Raw genomic sequence first — 11,946 nt, 5'->3', positions numbered from 1 at the left:
ACCATCCCTGGAGGTGTTTAAGCAGTGTGTGGAGCTGGTTCTTGGAGACATGGCTGAGTGCTGGCCCCTCAGTGCTGGGTCAGAGCTGGGCTGGGAGATCTTTGAGGTCTCTTCCAGTGGGATGTGCTCTGTGAGTCTGTGCAAGCCTTGCAGTGCTGTGTGGTGCAGGGCAGCGAGGTGCTGCTGTGTGCCAGAGGGTCTGAGATGGAATTACCAGCTGAGACCTGGGCTGACCCTGCCGTGGCAGAGGGATTGGACTGGGAGAGCTTTTCAGGCTCATTCCAACCACTAATGTTCTGTGCCTCTGTGATGCCATCTGCCCTCTTGGCCACAAGAGCACATTGCTGTCTCGTGGGTAGCTGACTGTCCACTGGGGCTGTAAGGTCTTTCTCCATGGTGCTGCTGTCCAGCAGGACATGCCCTGTTTGGGACTGGTGCCTGCTGTGCTTCCTGCCCCGGTGCAGGACTCTGCGCTTGTCCTTGCTGGACTTGGCCCAGCTCTGCAGCCTGCCCAGGTCTCGCTGGATGGCAGCAGCACTGCCCAGGGCATCAGCCACCCCTGCAGCAGTTCAGCTTGCACTAGAGGACAGCATCAGTGCTGCTGCCAGAAAGTGGCACCTTTCCACTAGACAGCTGCACTCTGCAGGAGGATCATAGAACCAGAAGGGCCTGGGTTGGAAGGGGCTCTAGAGATCATCAATGCAAGAGAGATGTTGAGGTGCTGGAAGGTGTCCAGAGAAGGGTGACAAAGCTGGTGAGAGGCCTGGAACACAAACCCTATGAGGAGAGACTGAGGGAGCTGGGGGTATGCAACCTGGAGAAGAGGAGGCTCAGAGGTGACCTCATTGCTGTCTACAGCTACCTGAAGGGAGGCTGTAGCCAGGTGGGGAGTGGCCTCTTCTCCCAAGCAACCAGCAACAGAACAAGGGGACAGAGCCTCAAGTTGTGCCAGGGAAAGTCTAGGCTGGATGTTAGGAGGAAGTTCTTCCCAGAGAGAGTGATTGGCACTGGAATGGGCTGCCCAGGGAGGTGGTGGAGGCATCTCCTCTTAGCCCCCTTTTCTTCAAGCTAAACAACTCCAGCTTCCTCATCCTCTCCTCATAAGTGATGCTCTCCAAATCCCTCACCAGAAAGCAAACAGATAGGAACTTGTGTGCGGTCCTTCCCACAGGTGGCCCCACGGCGAGGCGCCCTCGGGCACAGGCGGCCCCATGGTGAGGCGCCCTCGGGCACAGGCGGCCCCATGGTGAGGCGCCCTCGGGCACAGGCAGCCCCACAGTGAGGCGCGATGCTATTGGCTCCATAGCAAGGAGCGTTGCTGTTGGCCGTGAGTCGCTCCCAGCATGCCCCGGCAGTGCAGGAGGGTGCCTGCGGTGCAGCCTGGCATGTGGCCGCGGTGCCTGGGGCTCAGTCCCTGTGCTATGGAACTCTTCTAGGGTCAGGATGGCTTCACTAGTCTCAGGGGCAGTGTAGCCGGGGATGAGCAGGTCGGCAGGAAGTGAGCACGAGATGAAGTAACAAGGAGGATGGCTGCCCCATTGTCCCGAGGGTCCCCAAGCAGGGGTCCACTGCTGGACAGCCCTGGCTGACCCCAGCATGTCCAGGGAGCAAGCGAAAAGCCTTAGGTACTCCTCAGGAGTTGTCTCCTTGCAAAGTGCAAAGTGTTGCCGTTTGCCGGGGGTCCCCGGGACTCCCTTGGCCACAGGGGAACTGCAGCCTCCAGGGCCCCACGGGGTAGCACTTAGCAGATAAGAAGTGCCGTGGCCAGGCATGGTGGTGGCTGGTGGAGGCAGGGTGCTGTTTGTCCCCTGGGTGTGAAAGACCTGGGGGTTGAAGAAGCAGCCACATGGAGCCCTCTTCAACCCTTTTTGGGACAGAAGAATTTATGCTGCTGTGGGGCCTGTCGAGAGTGACCTGTTGAGCCTGGCTTGGTCAGCATTCCCCAGCTCTGCAGCAGGCAGTTGGGGAACTCGTGTCCAGGGTGCTCCGTGGGGTCAGCTGCTGGGCACACATCAGAAGAGACACCTTGCAGGTGACACGGGAGGGGTGGGCCCAGGGATCTGGGAAACTCTCTAGGAATTGGGCTGAATGGCTGTGCATCACACAGGTGAGGGAAGAGATGCTTGCCCAGGCACCCTGCACCCCTTACCAAAGCTGCCATGGGACAGGGGAGATGGGCACCTCTATAGAGCTGATGTAATCTGATGTCTTTGTAACAGAAGAGTAAAATATTCCATGCAAATCAACTGAAAACTCTCCTGCTGTCTTCCCCCCACTCTCTTCCCCCACCCGTTTCGTATCTCCTGGTGAGAAGAGGAGACAGGAGGGGCAGCTGCTGCCCAGGTCTCGCTGGATGGCAGCAGCACTGCCCAGGGCATCAGCCCCCCCTGCAGCAGTTCAGCTTGCACTAGAGGACAGCATCAGTGCTGTTGCCAGAAAGTGGCACCTTTCCACTAGACAGCTGCACTCTGCAGGAGGATCATAGAACCAGAAGGGCCTGGGTTGGAAGGGGCTCTAGAGGTCATCTACTCCAACCTCCTGGCCATGGGCAGGGCCTGCTTCTCCAGTAGATTTGGTTGCTCAGGCTCCGACCTAACCTGGCCTTGAACACCTCCAGGGAGGAGGCATTCCCAAGCACTCTGGGCAAATGATTCCAGAGTCTCTCCACCCTCATACCAAAGAACTTCTTCCTAAGATCCAGTCTAAACCTACTGTCCCTCAGCTTAAGACCACTCCCCCTTGTCCTGCAGACACCCTTATGAAAGTCCCTCTGTGGCCTTCTGCAGGATCCCTTCTGATACTGGGAGGCAGCTCTAAGTTCCACTGGGAGGCTTCTCTTCCCCAGGCTGAACACCTCCATCCCCTCCTCAGCCTATGCTCAAAGCAGAGGTGCTGCAGCCCTTGGATCAGCCTCGCTTGAACAAAAAGAGGAGGTTGCCTTAGTAGGCAGTTAGCACACAGCACTCACAGTTCCCAGGCTTACCCATGTGCTGGGCTGACTGTTTGTTGGCTCTGGTGCAGGCACCTGGAGCTCCCATCCTGGCAGGTGATGTCAGTCTCCTGCACCCATGGACCACCTGACAAAGCTGGCGGTGTGGAGCGCATCGTGACGTGGGGGAGATCCAGAGCACCACAGGCATGACGTGGGTCATGCTGACACACAGGGGGGCAACTTCCACACATTTCCTTCTCTCTCTCTTTTCAGACTGAGCCTCTTAAGTACTCAATGAAATATATACTCAGGGGAGTTTTTTCACTTGGCCCTTCTGGGTACTGATTTATTTGTGCTCACTCAGGACCTGCTTTGGGTTTGGGCTGTAAGGCAGTGGCAGAACTGGCCTGAGCTCTGTCCCTGCTGGCTGTGGCTGTGCACTCTGCCCTGGCCGTGCCTCCCTGCGCAGCGGCAGGGGATGGCAGTGCAGCAGTTTGTCTCTTCCCTTTGCAGGGGCTGGCGGCTGGGTGCTGCCTGCGCAGAGCCCGGGGAGCTGGTGGCTGCTCCTGCTGCGGAACCACTTCAGGCTTTGGTGCCGACAGGATGGGTGGACTTTGCCCATCAGGATGTTAAGTTTTGTCTGCTCCGCTGCGGGCCCGGATGGCCTCTGCCCCTTGTGTGCTCTCCTGTCCCAGCCTGGGCACTCCTCTCTTTGTCCCTGCTGCTGTCACAGTGCGGTGCGTGTCTGCAGGGCTGTTGCTATAGCCGCCAGAGTGCGGTGGTGAGGCGAAGAGCTGCTGGTGGCTGCTGTGGCTCTTGCTGTGGCTCTTGCTGTGGCTCCTGCTGTGGCTCCTGCTGTGGCTGCTGCTGTGGCTGCTGTGGCTGTGCCACGGCCCTCGGCGGCTGCCGCCCCGAGCCCTGCAGGCGTCCGGCCGCGGTGCTCGGTGACGGCGGCTGCCGGTGGAGCCCAGCGGCAGCGAGACGCCAGCGGCGGCAGCCTGCATCGCCTCTGCTTCTCCCAGCCGGCAGAGGTGAGTGGCAGAGTCGGTGCCCAGAGGCTGAGGGCGAAGGAGCAGTGGGGGTGGGCAGTGCCCCGTGGCAAAGCTCCCACGGCCTCGTCTGGCAGAGCCGGCAAAGGGCAGCACGGGCACAGCTGAGGGGATTTTCCCAGCTGGGGCCAGGCTCTGGCTGCCTTTGTCGGCCTCTCCATAGCCCCTTAGAGGATCCCTGAACTCTGAGGGGCTCAGATGAGCCATGGACATTCCTGGCATCCACCACAGTCAGGCCAGAGTCAAAGGGGCAGAGCCTAAGGCAGAAAGCCCTCAGTAGAGCTGCAAACCATTGCTGCTGTCCTCTGCCTGCAGAGAGGGCACTGGGAGGGGAGAGGAACCTCCATCCATCAGCTGCACGGTTGCAGCCCCCAGCTCCTGCCCATGCCACGTACAGGCCCTGTCCTGTCCCTGCAGCCCTCGCTGACGTCTCTCTCTCCATCTCTCTCCCTTGAAAGGCTGCAATGACATCCCCCAGCAGCCTGCTTCAGGCAAAGCTGGAGATCTTAAGGTCAGCCTTCCTTTGTGGCAGAGCTGTTCCAGCTCCCTGTCTCCTTCTGTGGCCTTCTCTGGACCCGCTCTTAACTGGTTGATGCCTTCCCTGTGCTGGGGAGCTGGATGCAGCAGGTGAGGAGGAGCCACAGCAGAGTGCAGCAGAAGGGCAGAATCGCCTGCCCTGCTCTGCTGAGCACTTTGAAGAGCCAGGTAATGACACAGTGCCTTGAGTCAAAGCCTCTTTCCTCCTGTGTGCTTCTGCCTGACCTCTCCCTGCTCATGGAACTCCGTTTCTGTAACAAAAGGTCCTGCACCTGCAGCAGGAGCTTGTGCACGCTGGCAGAGTGCAGCCTCTGGCAGAGTCCTCCCATGAAGCCCAGAAGCTTTCCAGCAGCTGCCTGCAGCAGAAGAGCAGTGAGCTGCAGAGGGAGAATGTCAGTTTGCAGGAGGAGCTGGAGAGATCTGAAGCTAAGGTATGGAGAAAGCCTCTCTCTTGGCAGCAGGTGGCTGCCCTACAGCTGTCTGAGTGCACTCGAGCCAACTGTGCCCCAAGAGCAGAGGGAGTGACCTGGGAGTGACTCAGCTTTGTTTTGTGAGCCTGGGGCCTGCAGTTAGAGAGGTGCCTGAGAGTGAGGTCCTTTTGCCCACAACTGGAGCAGGAGGACAGGTGTATTTATTTCCCAGCACTGCTTCTGGGTTTGACACAGCAGGGCAGGTGCTGCTGGAGAAAGAGTAGGCAGAGCAGAGGGTTGTGCTGGTGCTTGGTTTGTATTCCCTTCTTGTGATGGAGTTGCAAGGTCCCTTTGGAGCAGGAGGAGCTCCAAGGTGTGTTGAGTAGCCAAACAGGGGCTGCAGAGTGAAATTCAGCATCCTTGCTAGGGGAGGAGTGTTGTGGCAGGCTCTTGGATGCAGCCTAGGAAAGCAGTGTAGATGCTGGAGAGGGGCCAGGGCAAAACCTGAACCCTTGAGAGTCAGTGTGACAGCCAAAGCAGTCTGCTCCTTTGGATCCAAGCCCAGCTGAGTGCTGGGCACTCTCCTTGTGCTCTGCCAGCTGCAGCCCCTGCGAGGACGGCGTGTCCGGGCTGAGCACTGAGCCTCCTCTCCTAGCAGCAGGCAGCGGCAGCACAGCCATGCCCTGGGCTTCAGGGAGCGCAGTCACTGCCCAGAGACTGAGCCCAGAGGTGCAGCAGGAGGAGCTCAGTTCCTAAGTGGAAGCAGCACAGAAGCCAAGGCAGAACTTGCAGGAACCCACCTGGAGGATGCCTGCAGGGGAACTGCATCTGTCCAAGAGCTGGCAGGAGGCCTGCAGCGGTGAGGAGCTCAGAGTGGAGCCAGGCTCTGCTCTCTGTGTTCTTGTGTCTCAGCAAGGCAGCACAAGGTGGCCAGAGCTGCTTTTGCTGTAGGTGAGGTTGTGTCCCAGGCTTCTCTGGGGCTTTGTGCTCTTGTGCACTCCTGTGCTGAGGCCTGTGCTTGCTTGTCAGGGTCCAAGGTGAACATTGCAAGCTGAGCAGCACAGCCCAGGAGCAAGCCAGGAGCACTGCAGCCCTTCATAAAGACCTGCAAGCTGCTGCCTCGGTAAGCCAGTCAGAGCCTGGTTGCTTGGGGGTTGGTGTGGGGTGGTTTGGAGGCGAGGTGCTCCTGGAGAGCCTGGGAGAGATGAGTTCCTCTGTTCTGCTGCCTGGAGGCTGCTCTCCTGGCCTGCTGCCCAGCTGTCTGGCTTTGAGAGTTGTGTGGTGAGATGGTAGCAAGTGCCAGGCAATGGCATCCTTGTGAAGGAGTTGGCAGGGATGCTGCAGTTTGGAGCAGGGCCGAGGCTGGGAGCTCAGGCAGCACTTGAGGCAGTGCTGTGGGACAGGGATTTGGTACTTTTGGCTGCAGGCTTTCCTTGGGCTCTGGTGCTGCTGGGTGTTTGCCCCTGGAGGCCCAGAGCGTGACAGGAGTTCTTTAGTTGCCTGCACTGTGCTCTCCTTCCTGCTCCAGTGCCTGTGGATGCCTTGGCCAGAAGGTGCAGCTCCATACTGCAGCGAGCAGACCTCCAAAGATGAACGTCCAGGACTAAGAAGGGACTCACTGCCACTGCCCAGAGCCGGAGGACCTGGCCTCGATGGCAAGCTGCAGGGAGGCATTCCTGGCTGGAGCGTGGCAAAGAGAGTTGGCTGTGGGCAGGCACAAGGTAGCAGGCCTGGCTGTGTCCTGCTCTCCAGCAGTGCCCCTGAGTGGAAGCGGAGCTGAGCCCAGCTCTGCTGTGCCCCCGTGCAGGGAGCTGCCTGCGAGCAGAGCCAGGCCTGGCACTGGAGCTTGCAAGGTGCTTCTGCACATCAGCCCCTGGGCTTCCAGAGCTGCACAGGGCCTGGCAGGTGCAGGCTGCCTGCAGTGCCCCTGGGAGGGCAGGAAGGCTTTTCTGCCTGCCTTCAGGGAAAGCTGAGGCCCTGCGTGTGGGGTGTGGTGCTGGGGGCAGTGCTGGCTGCTGTCACTGACTGCTGGCCCATGGAGCACGGCACAGCTGTGCTGCCTGCATGGGCACATGGCAAAGGCCAACTGCTGCCTGCAGGTTGGAGGTGCTTCTGGATGAGGCAGAGCTGAGGCCAGGGCCGGGGAGAGAGAGTGAATGGCAGCTGAGTGTCCGTGAGAGGGAGAAGCAGCAGGATGCAGGCCACTGTGGTCTGGAGGAGCAAGGAGCAGCAGCCCAGCTGAGACAGAGCTGGAGACAGGACAGTGAGAGAGAGCTGAGGCAGGTGAAAAGAGAGGGAAAGAAAGCAGCAATGCTAAAGGCAAAAACCAACGAGGAGAGAAAAAGTGAGGCAGAGAAAGAGTGGGAGAGAAAGAAGGCAAAAGAAAAAGCACAACAAAAGCTCTCCCAGAAGACTGCTCTGGTTTGGCACAGCCCTGGCCAGTCTGTGCCACCTGATCAGCAGGCCCTGTGCTGGCTCTGGCCTCTGCTCCAGCCTCACCTTCTGCAGAGCCACAGCAGAGTGGAGTAGGAAGGGAGAGGAACCTCCCTCGCTCTGCTGGGCCCCCTGCAGGTTTGAGCAAGGAGAGGAGTGAGAGGCAGCAGCACCTGGCCTGCTGGGGACTCCATGTCCCTCTCCCCACTGCTAATGAAGCACAAGGCTGAGATCTTCCCCACTCTGCTGCTTGGGCCACGGAGAAGCAGTCGCAGGCTGCTGGCCTCAGCTGAGCTGCAGCAGCTGCAGGAGGCAGGGTGAGGGCAGGGGCTGAGGCCAAGCAAGTAAGGCTCAACTCTGGAGCTGCTCCTGAGTGCCCCAGGGGTGGAGGAACCTTTGCATCTACTCTGCCTTGCAGTGGCTTCTGCTGCTGGGCACTGAGCCCAGAGGAGGCAGGGCAGGGCTGTGCCACAGCACCAAAAGGTTACTCTGGAGAGCGGGAGGGTTTAATTTGGAGAGTGGGAAGCATTCAGCCTGGGCCTGGGCTGCAGCCCCCAAGGGGCAGAGTGGATGAGGGTGAGGCTGGCCCAGGCTCAGGAAGCTGACAGGGCAGGGTCAAGAGAAGCTGCAGGCAGCAGCAGACATTTTGCACTGAGCTGAGCTGCAGGACTGGATGAAAAAGCTGAAAGCTGAGCTTTGTGCTGGTCTGGCAGCGGTGGGGAGCAGCGGGAGGGAAGCTGCTGGGGGCACAGCAGGGCTGCTGCAGAGGCTGAGGTGGGGCAGAGGCAGGCGGCAGCAGAGTGCCCGGAGCTAAGCTGGGGCAGAGGGAAAGAGCTGCTGCTGCCTTTGCTGCTCTGCCTCTCTCTCGGCCGTTTTCTTCCTGCCCCTTTCTCAGCCCCTGCCCTGCTCCTCTCTGCCTCCTACCGCCCACCGGGCGGAGGGGGTAGGGGCGGAGTCAGAGAGTGGGGCGGAGGGGTGGGGGCAGAGTCAGGCAGGCGGAGGGTGGGGGTGGAGTCAGGCAGGCAGGGGGGTGGGGGCGGAGTCAGGCAAGCGGGGGGGTGGGGGCGGAGTTAGGCAGGCGAGGGCGGAGTTAGTCAGGCGGGGGGGTGGGGGCGGAGTTAGACAGGCGGGGGGGTGGGGGCGGAGTCAGACAGGCGGAGGGGTGGGGGCGCAGTTAGTGGGGGCGCAGTTAATCAGGCGGGGGTTGGGGGCGGAGTTAGGCTGGGGTGGGATGCGGGGGGGGGAGGGGGCAGGGAGGAGGCAGAGAGGGGAGGGGGTGGGGGCAGAGACAGCGGCAGGAAGAAAGGGCCGAGAGAGGCAGAGGAGCCAAGGGCACAGCAAAGGCTCTGCCCGCACACAGCTCTGCTCTGGCACAGCTCTTCCCACTCTGCCCCAGCTGAGCTCCAGGCCCTGTGCTGCCGCCTGCCTCGGCTCCACCTCAGCCTCTGCAGAGCTGAAGCTGCCGGCAGCAGCAGCACTGTTGCTGCCTTCTGTCCCACGCAGCTGCTGCTGTGCAGTTGGCAGCGATTCTGTCACGACTCTTGCTCTGTCCCCTGCAGCACTGCCCACCTTGAGACTCTGGAGCCAGTGAGGTTGTTATTGAACCTTGCCATGCATGGAGGCAGTGAGGCAGCTGCCACAGCCCATGGCTGCACTGCAGTGCACTGGGACAAGAGCAGCTCAGTGTCCTGCCAAGCAGAGGCAGCTCTCTAGAACCTTCTCCTCACTGTTTGACTGCAAGGCAGAAAGTTCAGATTTCAGGGGCAGGTTTCTGCATCAGAGGCATTGCCCCCACGCCTGCAAGCACCTGGCTGCGGTGCAGCCCAGCCAAAGCCTGCTGGGGACTCCACTGGGAATGCTGATAGGGAATGAAGCACAACGCTGAGATCTTCCCCATTTTGCTGCTTCGGCCACGGAGAAGCAGTTGCAGGCTGCAGGAGGCAGGGTAAGAGCAGGGGCTGAGGCCAAGCAAATAAGGCTCAACTATAGCTGTTGTGAGTAGAGCTGCTCCTGAATGCCGCAGGGGCAAAGGAACCTTTGCATCTACTCTGCCTTGCAATGGCTTCTGCTGCTGGGCATTGAGCCCAGAGGAGGCAGGGCAGGGCTGTGGCACCGGGAACCTTTTGTTACTGTGGCACAGCAGTTTGGAGAGTGGGAAGCATTCAGCCTGGGCCTGGGTTGCAGCCCCCAAGGGGAAGATTGGATCAGGCTGAGGCTAACACAGCCTCAGGAAGCTCACAGGGCAGGGTAAAGAGAAGCTGCAGGCACCAGGCACACATTTTGCACTGAGCTGAGCTGCATCAATAGATTCAAAAGATGAAAGCTGAGCTTTGTGCTCAGCTAGACCCTAAGGACAAGTGCTGCAGAGCAGCTTTGGGAAGCGGCAGTGTGCATGCTGCAGCCAGAGGGCCAAATGCCAGCAGAGGGGTCAGAGCCTTGCTCAGCAGCAGGCAATGCTACAACACAGAGTGCATGAACCCAGCAGCAGCTTGCATAGAGAGCAGCTGCTGCTCCCAACTGCCAGTGGCTGCTGCTGCTGCAACCTCGTTACAGGAGCTTGTATGGAAGCACTGAGAGCACCTCAGGCTTACCTTCAAAACGACTCCCCCAGCAGGAGCAGAGGGCACCATGGAGGTGCCCTCAGAGCCAAAAGCAAAGAGCTTTGCTCCAGGGAACTGGACTTGCTTGTAGCCACTGCCCCTGCACAGCACAGAGGGACCTGTGGCTGTGCTGGGAAGATGCTGCTCAGACACCTTCGAACCACTGCTGTGGATGTTCCATTGCATGAACTGGCATGGCAAGGAGAGGACAAAAGCCCCAAGTCCAGTGGGCTGGGAGGAAAGCCAAGTGACTGTTCCTCACAGAGGATGGCCCTGGGACACCTCTAAGGGCCTCTCTTGACCCAACACAGGCTGCAGAGCACCAAGAGTGCCAAGCTTCCACAGGCACTGCTGCCTGTGTGTATTGCCCCATCACTGCTGGCTCGTGCTCAGCCAGCATGCCACCAGCACCCCCAGGTGCCCCAAGCCTGCAGTGCTGCCTGAGGTTGGTGTGACCCCAGTGCAGGACCCCACACTTGGCTCTGTTACACCTCATACACCTGACCTTGCTCCATTGATGCAGCCTGTCCAGATCCCTCTGCAGACTCTCCTGCCCTGCAGCAGGTCAGCACTGCCACCCAATGTGGTGCCATCTGCAAACGCAGCCAGGGGGCACTGAGTCCCCTCCTCAGATGGGTGCTGTGCAGCACCCCCAACCCTAAGACTGCAGTGAGCAGCCTGCAGAGCCGCCAGAGGCTGAGGGCATTGTTGCTGCTGTCCCCAGTGGCAGGGGAGCCACCTGGCTTACTGCAAGCTGATTCAGTAGCTTCAGGGCCCAGGTCACTGCAGCACCCAGGCCACATCAGCAGTTTTGTGTCTTAATTGAAGCCCCCCAAAGCTGTGCTGCAAAAGAGCTGAGGAGGTCTTGTGAAGATGCCATGGCCTTGGTTTGGCCGAGACTGATGGAGCAAGGCTACAACAAACACCTGTGCTGCTCTGGGCTGGCAGGGAGCAGCTGGGGCAGCCTGTTCAGCCTGCTGATGAGAATCTGCTGCCCTGCTGCTCACGCCAGCTTTGTAGCACAAGTGCTGGCTGGAGCAGAGGGTGGGGAGGCTTGGAGTTCAGCTCTGGGGGGCTTTCTTCCACTCTCTGGGTTGGGGTCTGTGTCTCTTTCACTTGGCTTGGACACTGCCCTTTGCCACTTGCTGCTTTGTTTGCTGAGTGTGTTCTGCTGCCTTGGTTTGCTTTGCTTGCTCAGAAGGTGCTGTACATTGAGTTACTTTGCATTAAACTCTCCTTGTCTCAACCCACAGGGCTCTGGTTTCCTTCTCTCTCTCCCCTTGAGCTCACTCTGTCTCAAAGCAGGGCAGTACCCAGCGCCAAGGCAGATGTTCACCCCCAGGAGGTCAGCCAGAGCTCACCTTGCCATCCCCACCTGTGCTGGAGACTGTTCTCAGCGTAGCTGCACTCAGCGGAGTAGCCTTCCCCATCGGGAGCCTTCCAGCCCATGGCACACTCCTGCTGCTGCGTGTCTGAGGGGCAGCCAGCACTGAGCACACCTTGCACTCACCCACAGCTGAAGGCCTTCATCTTCAGAAGGTCTCCATCCCAGCCCTCTAAGCCAGCCTGGAGGCAGCGACCCAATGCCAGCAGCCTGTGCTTACCCTCCAGCACGTGGGGCTTTTGCACTGGCCACAGATCACTGCCTCTCAGGAGCTCACTTCTTCCTCCAGCTGTACAGGGCTGCTGAGAGGCTCTCTGCCAGCTGCAGGTACTCTGCAACCAGGGCCCACAGCCACCTTTCTTCTCCTCCTCCCCTTGCTCTCCACTCCATCCAAGCAGCTACTGGCAGCTCTCTTCCCACAGACCATCTGAGTGCAGCCTCCACCCCAGTGTCCAGGCCAGAAGCAGATCCCTCCTTCACAAAATAGGTGTGATAGGGAACAATATGTTTTGTTCACTAAAATAAGGTAATAGAAGGGTTTTAATAAGTTTTGAGTTTCAGAAGCCCAGGTCAGAGGTCTGCCCTGCCTGAGAGGATTTTC

General features: G+C 59.6%; 1 long non-coding RNA gene across 1 annotated transcript; it reads left to right on the top strand.

Moving 5' to 3' along the window:
* Window positions 1-5,981: 5,981 nt before the first annotated feature.
* Window positions 5,982-11,463, top strand: LOC135174185 (uncharacterized). The gene is made up of 2 exons (XR_010301774.1): window positions 5,982-6,051; window positions 11,215-11,463. It is a non-coding gene; the product is annotated as an uncharacterized LOC135174185 (long non-coding RNA).
* The last annotated feature ends 483 nt before the right edge of the window (window positions 11,464-11,946 follow it).

This window comes from Pogoniulus pusillus, unplaced genomic scaffold, assembly GCF_015220805.1.
Source record: "Pogoniulus pusillus isolate bPogPus1 unplaced genomic scaffold, bPogPus1.pri scaffold_50_arrow_ctg1, whole genome shotgun sequence".
Lineage (NCBI taxonomy): Eukaryota > Metazoa > Chordata > Aves > Piciformes > Lybiidae > Pogoniulus > Pogoniulus pusillus.
This window is presented reverse-complemented; position numbering and strand designations above follow the sequence as displayed.